Raw genomic sequence first — 12,683 nt, forward strand, 5'->3', positions numbered from 1 at the left:
TGCCTCGATGAATTGTAATTCATCTTCATTTGGTTGCCTTCTGTAACTTACTTAGCACACTTAGAATTTGTAGCTATCACTATACCCCTCAGGAGGAGAATCCATGGGGGAAAACCATCACTAAAACACAAAATCTAAAGCAAGTGTAGAAACCTGTGGTTTCATCATGCCCTAATAAAGCAGTCTATGCAACTGGAAACCTGTTTTGTTCTAGCCACAATGGTAGGTGCACACCTCTAGCCACAATCCACAAGCTGGGACTTCCATAGCTTTTGCCAAGCTACTCAAAGATGTCTAGAAAGGCAGATCGTGGAGTAAAATGTGCACTGGCCAGTGCGTCAATGACCAGACCTGGATTCTAGTCCAAAGTCTATTTTAAGCTAGTTATTAGCCTCTCTGAGCCTCAGCCCAGGCAAAGCTAAATGTAGATGTACAAAATGAAAGGTCTATCTGGTGTGAAGAGAAAGTGAAAGATGTACAGGATGTGTGTCTATTCTCCAGGTTAGCAGGGAAAATGGAGGTCATTCGAAAGAAGCATTGATAATGTGATAAAGCAGAGGGGAGTCACTTTTGTGTTCAGAGGTTGGCGGGTGGAAGAATGTGACAGAGGAGAAAGATCATTGAAAATGCTAAGTTCTGTAATAGGTATCAGGATCTTCCTGTAGAGCTGAGAGCAGAGAAGGGAATGTGTTCCAGGCTTTAAACCAGAAAAGTGGATGGGAGTCTGGAAACTCTAGACCCCTGAGCTATATACTGTTCCCATCAAAGGTCTAGAACACATTATTGGGGGTTGCTTTTTGAGCATTTGGAAAGGGAAGTAGCAATTACTAAGAGCCAGCATGGCTTCATCAAGAAAAGATTATTCTAGAATAACTTTTTTCCGCACAAGGTAACTAGATTGATAAAACAGAGGAATACTATGATAATAATAGTTAGCATTTATATTATGATTTGAAGTTTGTAAAACACTTTATAAATATTTTCTCAGCTCTTTCCCTTCTTTCCAGATGGTTGACCAAAAAAAGCCCAAGGACCAAAAGGAAAACTAAAGGTCCAAAAGAAAATAAAGGAAAAGAGCAAAAAGGAAGATGTAGCTGAAAATGTGGTAGAAAAGCCTTGAATGTATTGCAACTGGAACCCCACCCTGCCCCAAGGGATCAGTAGGTACTTGTGGTCTGTGATGTCTTCCTGGTGAGCCAGAAATAACATGTGGAAACATGCTGCACCCAAAAGCCCAGATACCAGCAGGAGATACCTGCTACTATCTCAAAACCAGCTGCTGTTGATAACAATGAAGGAATCCAAGTGGTCAAGATTCACAAATGGCCTAGATATTATCCTGTTGAGGATGTGCCTAGAAAGCTGTTGTCATGGCAAAGAGCCCTTCACGCAGCATATAACGAGACTGAGCTAGAGTCACCCTGGGCAGAGTTCTGTTCCCATTGGCTGCCCTGGGGGTAAACAAGTGGTTTCCCTAAAGCAGCAGTGACTTGCTACTAGTAACTGGACCTCAGACCATCAGCCATGTTCCTCTTTGAAGGACTCATCAGAAATCAACCTCCACCAAGGTTAACCTTTTGAACATAAAAATTCCAAACCATCTTACTGATGCTTCAAGAAAAGACTACATAAACCTAGATACATAGACAGAAAAAGAGACTACATAAACCTAGATGGAGAAATTTTTGACACAGAAAAAAAGAAATATGACATTACAAAGCAGTGTCAGACTGGTCAGAAAACAGCAGAATCTCAGATCCTGCCCCAAATCAAGAAAATTCCTCAGTTCCATGGCTACCAGAATTCTGTATTCTCTCTCTCCAATGGAGTTTATCCTCACAAAATGATGATTTAAATGCCTTGCAAAGAATTCTTATTAAAATATTTGGAAGAGCAAATACATACATACAGAGAGAAGTAGAGAAGGAGAATCTTATTTTATCCTCACAACAACCTTGGGAGATAGGTACTTATTATTATCCCTATTTTATAAATGAGGCAGACAGAGGTTAAGTGACTTGCCCAAAGTAACACAGCTAGTAAGTCAAATTTTAGCTCAGGTCTTCCTGACTCCAAGTCTAGCACTCCACCCACTGTGCCAACTAGCTGCCTGCTATAGGCTTCACAGACTTAAATATCAGCAACATATTTGAAAAAACCCTCTCTCATGCTAAGTCTTTAGAGAAGATGGAGAGATGTGGGTTAGATGACTATGCAATTAGGGAGATTTGAAATTGGATGAGGACAAGACCCAGATAATAGTCATTTAGTGATTCAAGGTCAACTGGGAAGGATGACTGGTGGAGTGTCTCAGGGATCTCTTCTTGCCCTTTTGCTGTTCAACATGTTTTGTTGATGACTTAGATGAAAGCATAGATGATGTGCTTGTCATATTTGCAGACTGCATGGTGCTTGGGGGGACCGAGTCTAATACAAAAAAAAATCTTGACAAGCTAAAACAAGGAGCTGAGGAATCAAATCAGATGAAATTTAGTAGGGATAAATCTAAAACACTTAAGTTCTAAAAATTAATTTCACAAAGAAAGTATGAGAGTGTTTGGGTAGGCAACTATTTCTGTGAAAAAAAAGCTTGGAGATTTTAGTAGATTGCAATCTTAACATGAGTTAGTGCAATATGGCAACCCAAAAGCTAACACTTTGTTAGGCCACCTTATGTAGTCATGGTGTCAGGAATGAGGAAGTAGATAGTTTGGCTCTATGCTTGCCCAACCAGGCCATATCCTGTTCAGGTCTGGGTACCAAATTTTAGTAAGACTTGGATAAGCTGTGATATGTCCAGAAGAAGACATCCAGGGTAATGAGGAGATTAGAGAGTGTGAAATAGAAGAATTGGTTGAAGGAATGGGACATATTTAAAGTAGAAACATGATGACTGAGAGGGAACATAATACTGATCTTCAAATATTTTCAAGTCTGTTACATGGATGGTTTTGAAGTTTTGAGATCATGTGAAAGAAGTTAGACCTGCTTTGTTTGGGTGTAGAGGGTCAAATTAGGAGTAATGGATGTGGTGACAGAGAAGCTGATTTAGGTTTGATGTAAAGGAAAAACCTTAAGTTATAGCCATCCAAGAGTGGAGTGGGTCACCTTGGAAGATAATAGGATCCCCCTAGGAAGCAGTTAGGTGAAATAGTGGATAGACCCCTGACCTAGAGTCAGAAAGATCTGAGTTCAAATCTGGCCTCAGACACTTACTAGCTGTATGACCCTGCATAAGTCACTTAACCTCTGTTTGCCTCCATTTCCTCAACTGTAAAATGAAGATAATAATAGCACTTGCCTCCTAGAGTTGAGGGGGGAGAGATAATATTGGTAAAGTGCTTAGCACAGTACCTGACACATAGTAGGGCCATAATAAATGAATATTAGCTTCCTTCTCCTCACTGAAAGTCTTTGAGCAGAATCTAGGCATCCATTTGTTAAGGGTGCTGCAAAACGAATTCTTATTCAAATACTTATTGCACTAGATGGTATGTGGAGTTCCAGTTCTTCTCCAGTTTCTGTCTGAAATCATGCAGGAACACCTCCCAAGCTATAACTTAGCAATGTCCTTCACAAAATGTGCCCCTAGATAGAGAGCAGATACTATTAGCAAGAGAAGGGCATAGCAATTATCCCAGCTGCAACCTGTCCTTTAGTCCCCTGCTTAAGTAAGGACCTAGCCATCTTTATTTGGCCAGTCCATCTAGTGAGCTAGGTTTGTTTGGTAGCCTATGACTAACCATTATATTACCCACATCCATCTTGTTAGGGAGAAAATAGAGTCAATCAGAAAGCAGGACACATAAACTGAAAGCTTCTTACACCCCATCTTTCACTTGGTCTACTAAACTTTCCAAAATGCACAGAGTCTGCTTTCAATTATTAATGCCAACATGGGGTTGCTTGGTGAGAGAGAATCCAAATCAGCCAATATCCAAATTTTACCTTTGTAATGTTGGAACAGCACCTTGTGTGCACAGTGTGTTCAGTCACTGTTTATTCAACTGAAATTGACTTTAGGCTTTTTTCTGCAAGCAGATTTATCTTGCTATAATTATGCTTTGCCTCAGCTAATATTTAAATTTGGTTTTCAATCTCTCGGTACCTATCATTTTACTGCTGGAAGGTGAAGCCTGAGTCATGTTCCACAAAATGAATTAAGTATTGATAGGGACCCGGGTGTGTGCCTGCACACTAATCCAAATATATGCACATGAAGACTGAAATTGTCTAAGAAAAGCTCCTGGTACCAAGTGATGATCATACTTCATGACCTCTCCCTTCTCTTTGAGGTATGGTGGCTGCAATAAACAGGCAACTTTATTGCAGTGCCAACAGAAGGCACTGCAGGACTCTTCGAAAGTACCTTTTTATTCTATTTTTGTCTCTGTGTCTCAGTGTCTTACACACTTAATTAATGCTTATTAACCAAATCAACATGAGTTTGGCTTTTTACCCAAAATAATTATAAAGGACATATGGTGAGAGACACTATCTGCATCCAGAGAAAGAACTGATAAATAGAAGTATCTATATTTACATATATATACATATATATGTATATATATATGTATATATATATGTACACATACCTATTTGTGTCTGATGGTAGCCATCTCTAGAGGGAGAGGTTAAAAAAAGAAATACACATAACTTCATTATATATTTAAAAGGAATAGAAAGTTCTACATAATAGATGTGCTGTTTCATATGCAATCATCTTTTTTATTATACTATGTTATGGAAATGTTTATTTTATTCCAAAGATTTTAAATGTATATTAAACCAATGAATGAACAAACTTTTGAGGCTAGGACCTTTCCTGATCACATGACTCCAGTATCCCTTCAATATAAAAGGTCTTCAGAACTACTTATGATCAGTAATGAAGTAAGGTTGCAAAACTACCATATAGCACAGGACCTCGGGGAAGACTATAATCAGTTAAGTTTCAGGCAAACAATCTAAACCAACATAATATCATGATCTGGGTTTTACAATTACATCTTTGTTTCACCCCCAGGCTGGACAGCTCACTCTTAATCCTGGCTTTTGTGGACCCTAAAGTATAGTGGAAAGAGATACGATTGAATGCAACAGGTAGCAGAGATGTAAAAAAACTTACAAGGTGTTTCTTTCACAGCAACTCAATGAGATAAATTAGGGAGAGTATAGTTAGCATCTCTATCTCGTAGACAAAGAAACTAAAACATACAGTAAGCTGCGGCTTGGCCAGCATCATACAAATAGGTCATCATGTCTTTGCTCTAGGGAAGGAAGGGACTCCAGAAACTACCAATCCAACCTTCTCACTTTACTGATGAGGAAGTGATGATAGACTTTTATTAAGTGCTTGCTGCATGCCAGACCCTGTGCCAAACTCTGGGGATGCAGAGAAAGACTCAAGCAATCCCTGCCCTGAAGAAGCTCACAATTTAATAAGAAACTCAGGATCAGGAAGATTTAACTCAGGTCTCGTAGCCAAGACCCATGTTTTTTTCCACTATAATAACAATTCTAATAGTAGCTAACATTTATGTTATGCTTCAAAGTTTGCTAAGCACTTTACAATTATTATTTTATTTTCACAACCATCCTGGGAGGTAGGAGCTATTGTTAACCCTATCATACAGGTGAAGAAACTGAGGCAGACAGAAGGTAAATGATTTGTCCAGGGTCAGACAGCTAGAAAGTATGTGAGGCTGAATTTGTATCCTAGTCTCCTAGATTCCAAATCCTGTGTTCTATCCATGGTGCCACTTAGTTGCTTCCTACTAGCTCCTTCCTTGCTGGTTTTGTGGTTGAGTTGTTTTAATCGTGTCCAATTCTGTGATCCCATTTGAGGTTTCCTCAGCAAAGATACTTCAGTGGTTTACCACTTCCTTCTCCAGCTCATTTTACAGATGAGGAAATTGAGGCAAGCAGGGTTAAGTGACTTGCCCAGGGTCACACAGCTAGGAAGTGTCTAAGGCTGGATTTGACTCCAGGTGCTCTATCCACTGTTTTCTTGCTGAACTTCTAGTCTGAAATTCTTCAGTCTTCAAATAGAAACTTCCTTCCCCACAGCTACCAGAATCCTAATGTTAGGACTCCATTCTTCACCATACAATACCCCGCGCCTCTTTGGGGGTAGGTCTTCCTTCTTTCAGTATATTCCATTAAAAAGTATGTGAGTGGCTAGCAAAGTGCTTGAAAGGCCTCCTTAGTAATGTGTGGTAGGCTGCTTAGTGTGTGAATCCAGTGACTGAAGTGCTGATTCTGTGTCCAAAAGAAAACTTGTAGCATCTCTAAGCATTCTGGTGCCATGACCAGAAAAGCTTTCAGTTATATCATAATAGTCACCAACATTCATATAGCATTATGATATTAAAACAAACAGTACTCTTCATCTGTTCCTTCATTTGATCCCCATAATAACCCTGTGAGATAGGCACTCCATCCCCATTTTACAGATAAAGAAACTGAGTCTCAAATGACTGAATTTGTTTTGTGTGACTATATATATTCACTACAAGGGTTTTGATTTTCTATTTTTCCCACAGTGGTGGTAAAGGAGAGGAAAATAAGTCAATTTTTGTTCACTGAAAAAAATTTAATTTCAGACATAATGAACTGAGAGTCAAAGAGCTACAGTGACATGGTCATGCAGCTAGTGAGGATCAGAGGCAAGTTTTGAGCACATCTCTCCTGGGTACCACATCCTTTCTCCATATATCACCCATCCTTCCTCTGTCATGTGGTAAGAACAAGGGATAACAGACTGACCATCTGAGTGAGGCACTGGAAACCATGAAATAGAGACTTCCAATGCATTAGGTAGATTTCCTATTCCTAGCTAGATTTACAGAGAGACACAGACAAGAGACTCAGAGAACAAAAACATATAGAAAGATTTTTCCCTTTTTTTCCCCAATCAGGAGGAGTTGGGAAGAAGGGAGTAGGTAAGAAAGTAGCAATAAAAGAAAGGAAAAAAAGATGACTGAGGCATCTTTTTTAAATTGGTAAAAGAGAAAGAAGGCCAAAATAAAAATCACAGATGAGGAGAGCTTTGAAAGCTACAGGTTGAATTTATTATATATTTAAGAAGAAAAGCTATACCAAACACATACCTGCAGTTCCAACTCTCTTTCAGTTTTAATATATATAAATAATATATATACATATATACCAAATGCCCATTTTATTTGTTCTTTGTTAAATTCAAAAACATATTTTTCAAATGTGCAGAGAAGTTGATCAGCCCCAGTGGAGGGAGTATACACATCAATGAAATAAATCACAGATTCATCAGAATAAATTTCAAACACAATACACTTAACTTCTCATTTCCCATGTGCATGATTGTGGCTGAAAGGACCAACACACAATTATTTAACCCTGCAGTATTGCCCTGACTTGCATGTTTAGTCCATGGCCTTTGAGCCCCATCCTTATATAAAGTGAGTCCTATAGTAATCCAGATGGTGTTGGGCAGGTGTTCATTAAATCAGCATGTGTAGGCTCATGTCACACTGGGTCTTGGGCAGCAGTACAGTGGGGAAGGCTAGAAGAAGCTTGAAGCAAGAATACAGCTTGATACAGAGGGGTCTAGCAGATACTGGGGTTCTATACTGTCAAGAAGTCTTGGCCAGAGGATCAGCTACCATAGGAAAGGGCATAGGAGGATCCAAGGTTCAGAAGCCAAAACCAAGCTAAGAAATTCACAGGCTAGAAACAGAGAACTGTTTCTAAGTAAACAGCAATGGTTCAGCATAGTCAGGAGAGATCAGGACAGTAGCAGGTTCAACCAATTAGCCCCCAGGAGTTGGGAAACAGAAGACATTCGATGTGGCCAGAGCAGATTCCATGGAGAGGAGAAGCAGCAGAGTTGACTTCAGCTTGCTCCAGAACTGCTGTAGCCATCTGCTTTTCAAGCCTGCCTCACTTATCTAGGGCTGATGAGTATCAGCTGGTACTGACAAATTTAGCACAGGCAAGAGAGAACAGATAGGTTCCAAGGACGGCTGGCCAGAAGCAGTGTCCCAGAGTCCAACACAGATAGGCAGGTCTGTACACATAACACAACATGATTATAACCACCGATACCAGGACAGAAGGTGTCTGTTCCCCTGATTTTATGCCCCTTGCACAGTTCAGTGAAGCCAGGGCTACGGGAGATTTGTACTGGGAACCCACACAGAGACAAAGGTGGAAGATTTGTCCTCTAAGGTGATGTAACATGTTGCCATCTTCAGGGCGGTAGGAACAACGTGTAGAATTAAAGATAATAGTATAGTTGGACAAGAGTATGAGAGAGTTGGGGAAAAGGGAGAGAAGTAGCAGGAAAGAGAATGCAATGATCCAAGATGTTTCAGGGGACCTATTTTTTTTTTTTTGGTATTGTTTTTGGAACGATCAGAAGTCAAAGAAAGAGAGGATAACTAGGTTATAGGAAAGCTTAATTCAGTAGGGAAATAATTTTCCACTAATCCCATGTAAAAAGAGTGAGGTTGGGGGAGGAAGAGGGAAAAATTAGTTCAAATTTTAAGTACTTTTAATTTACTTTTATATTCATTTATTTATTAGTTTGTTTATTTAAATGCTGGACCTGAGTTGTTCTGACTAGTGTTAGGGAGTGAAAGCAAATTCACCTAACTCCTGATACCTAGATGGACCCAAACCATACTTCACAAGCAGCTGAGACATCTCATTTGTCCTGCCAACACACATACCTCCCTCTTCCCTTAATCCCTCCCCCCTGCCCCAAACACACACATGCACTTTCCATCTCTGGGTCTGACAATAGTCATCAACTGAATATTGCCATTTTTTGTGGAAAGAGTACGATAATGGACTGCCCTGTACATCAACTCACCATCCTTGTGACCCTCCCCAGACTAAAATCCCCTTTCCCCTACATGTACTATCTCCCTATTAGGACATAAACTCCTTGAAAGCAGGCACTATGTCACTTCTGTACTTGTATTCCCCATGCTTCCCAGAGTAGACACTTAGTAGGTGCTTTTTCATCCATAGTGGGAAAAATGTGTAGCACTTTTAGAAGTCTCAATAAGTTTAATAGAGAAATAAATTCCATAGTCAAGGACTAGACCCATCTTCCCTACTTGATTTACACACACACACACACACACACACACACACACACACACACAACACACTTCAGAGGAATTTCACTCTCCCATTTCTAGGGTTGAATCTATAATTCCATTGGTACCCACAGTCTTCCAGTTGAGCTCATACCTGAGAGGTCTGGTGACTTTCCCAGGATGACACAGCCAGTCTGTGTAAGACATAGAGCCTGAAGCTGGCTCTTCACTTCCAAGTTCTCTCTCTATCCCCCAGGCCACAATGACTCCCATGTATTTCCAACCTCCTACTAAATCTCATCCCAGTAAATCTAAAGAGAAGGGCAACACTAACTTCATCCACCAGAATGGATGGCAATGTGACAAAGGTTATTTTAAGTCAATAGTTCAATAGAGTAAAAAGTGAAAAGAAATGTCCCTAATACTAGACATTTTCTAGTCTTTGGTGCTTTTCCTGGCCCTTATAAGATTCCCTTTCCGCAGCATACATATGGCATAACCCATGATATTCTCATTCCTTTTTAGAAAAAATATAATTACTTAAATAGTAGCATATTATTTAACCTCTCTTGGGCTGTTTCTTCTTTATCTACTTCTGGACTAGCATCCCCAGGTGGTTCCTAGAATCAGCTTAGGCTTATCAGGTCTGAACATTAATGCCATGCTTTAGGAACATCCATGGACTTTTGTCAAGAATTTCAACCCCATCTTATGGAGAAAAGTGAGATGTTTAAGGCATTCTAGGCACTCCTTACATATTCAGTTCTGATTCAGAAACATCTCTGTAAACAGACTCCTATTCCCTACCGAAAAGGCCTCTGAATCCTACAAAATAACTACATGAAAGGAGAAAGTCAACTAAAAGTCCCTTCAATTAGTACACATCCAACTGTGATTCCTCATTTGGGGAAGATCTTCATGTGTCATACTAGGAAAAACAACCAGTTAAAACAACTATAATCCATAGTTTTGACCATTTGTAGCCTTGGTTCAGACAGAGGCAGATATGCCTAAATTCCAAAAGATTTCCTTCCACACGGTGTCCCAATCATATGGATTTGACCAGGTACCTTACTGTATTGGATAAGTAAAAATATAAACATCTTTATTTTTCACAAATCACCTCATCTGGAGCAAACCTAAATATGTTCAGTTGCTAATTTATATATTTCATTCATTAAATGTAAAAATGTCTGGGTAAATATATTTGCTTTTTTATCACAATTAAAATTTGTACAAAATTTCTTTAAAACTCTGCAAAATTTGCTACCTTTGCCCAAACCTGGGGTAAGCAGTTTTATAAAATTCCTATCCTTTAAATGGGAAAGGCTATCTTTTCTAAAAAGTGATTTGGTACAAATGAAACAATTCTGTATAATTTGTTGTTTCCTTAAACCTAGATGAAGTGATGCTGATACATTTATTTTTAATGCTCACATTATCAGGAAGCCACTTATTTGGCAATTTCAGATATCTAGAAAATAGCTAAGAACCATAAAGTAATCATAATTACAATTATTATTAGTGTTATCATTATTTTAAAAGACCTTTTAGCTGCCCAAGGAGACACAAAGTCCATACACTAAAGCCCATGCATGAGGGGCAGTATGGCTTAGCGAAGTGAGATGGCTAGCGTTAGAGTCCAGAAGACTTGACTCAAGCCCTGCCTCTACCACACACTGGCTATGGGACCGTAGGCAAGTCACTTAACCACCCTGTACTCTAGGCAGATCTCCAAGACTATAAATTTAAAGTTATAGATGAGTGGCTAATCTTCATAAGCAGAGTTTCACACACTTAACCTTTGGGTTCCCCCCCCCCCAAAAAAACCAACCCATTCATTTTAATAGTGTGAGTGGGAAGGAGTTGATTCCTTTGAACCCTTCCCTGCCCATTTCTCCAGTCCAATTGATGTAATTAATCACGAGAGTAAGATGTAAAATAGTCATGGTAACAAAGTGTCAATATGTTAAACTAAGTGTAAAAAATACAGATTAAAGTCAGGTAGGAAGAATGTGGCTTCAGATAGCATGACCTCTGGCAGCAGAGAAGAGAGCCAACTATGGATTGAAGAGAAAGCTAATCTTTTTTCAATCAAGAGTCAAACTGCAGAGAAGCTCAGAGCTGAGAAGCCAAGCTAAGTGACCCTCCTAGCACCTGGGGGGAACAGTGTGAGGACATCACAAGAAGAGAAAAAATATCAGGGCTCTGATATACTGAACATGAGTTACCTTGGCTACCTGCGTTCTCTCTGGTACACCTCACTACCAGTGTCAAACTCCCTGAAAAACTTCCAAGTGTGGCCAGAATCAGATTAAAATGTAATTGGGAAACCTTTAATAAAAATATGTAAAAATGCAATATTATATAGACAATGTTGATTTGTGGTTTTCTAAATCAACATGCCACCACAGGGATCTGTTTCTATTTAAGTTTGACCACTGCTTTAAGTTTTTGCCCATTCTTCCCACAAATGCTGTTTTTGTGGGAGAGTACATCCCAGGTTTATGAGGGGCAGTATATTATAGTTACCCTTCTTACATCACTTTAATAAATGTCTTTGCTTTGAGCTAATTGTGTCTATTGGCTATTAAAGTAAGGTCACCAATTTGGGGCTTGTTTTGGGAGTATAGACATATACAGTACTTTTAAGCCTAAAAACAATGACCTCCCCTCTCCTTTCCAGACCCCCTTACATCCCCCAACTCCATCTGGAAATTTGGTCCTGCAAGAAACAAATTTGGGAGATACGCTACAGTGGTATCTCCTCTCAGAGGTACCTCCTCTCCTTATAGAAGAGCTCATGCTTTCAGTTAAAATCTATTTGCTCTTAATTCTAGTACAATTCTGACAAGGTTGGTTATTTATTTTCTCAACTGACATCAGATTAGAAACAACAAATGAGCACCCAGGATGGAAGGAAGTCCTACAATTAGAGACCAGCAGGCTGCCAGAACCATTGACAGTATGATATGGAGGGAATAAAAAGGAGACATGGGACCTCCACATGGCAGCCATCTAGGGTGGAAACAAATCACTTCAGCATCCCCAGAGAGCAATCTTACAGTCCAATACCTGGTCTAAAACTGTGACCTAAAACAATAACCCTGACCTGATCAAGAAAAGATTAAATTATGTTCCATGTACTTCCTTTAGGAAGTCAAGGAAGTGAGTAACAGAAAATTTTCAATGAAAATAGTAAAAATAGTAATAGTTTGAGCACTTAGCAAGGAAACTATTTAGAAAATCCTCTTTGTGAAACAATCTCTTCCTTGCTGGTGACAAATCAATGGGTGATGTGCTTGGGGCTAGTTCTGGATTTGTCTGAGTATACCTACTTAAACCTGCTTCCTGGATTTGCCCAAGATAAGCTCCCAGGCACCTCAGAAGGCCTTTTTTAAAGAACTGATTGAAAAGAGAACATTCCCCAGATGACCTATGAGTGGCACTGGGGCAGGCTTTTTTATGTTCACCACCAGTAAACCCACAAAACAAGCCAAAGGTTCTTTTCAAAATTATAATGATGATGCCTCATCTACTTGGAGCAGCTTCTCTTCCTAAAGCTATAAATGTTTGTGGTTATTATTCACTGAG

This window comes from Notamacropus eugenii, chromosome 2 (assembly GCF_028372415.1).
Source record: "Notamacropus eugenii isolate mMacEug1 chromosome 2, mMacEug1.pri_v2, whole genome shotgun sequence".
In the NCBI taxonomy this organism is placed as follows: Eukaryota; Metazoa; Chordata; class Mammalia; order Diprotodontia; family Macropodidae; genus Notamacropus; species Notamacropus eugenii.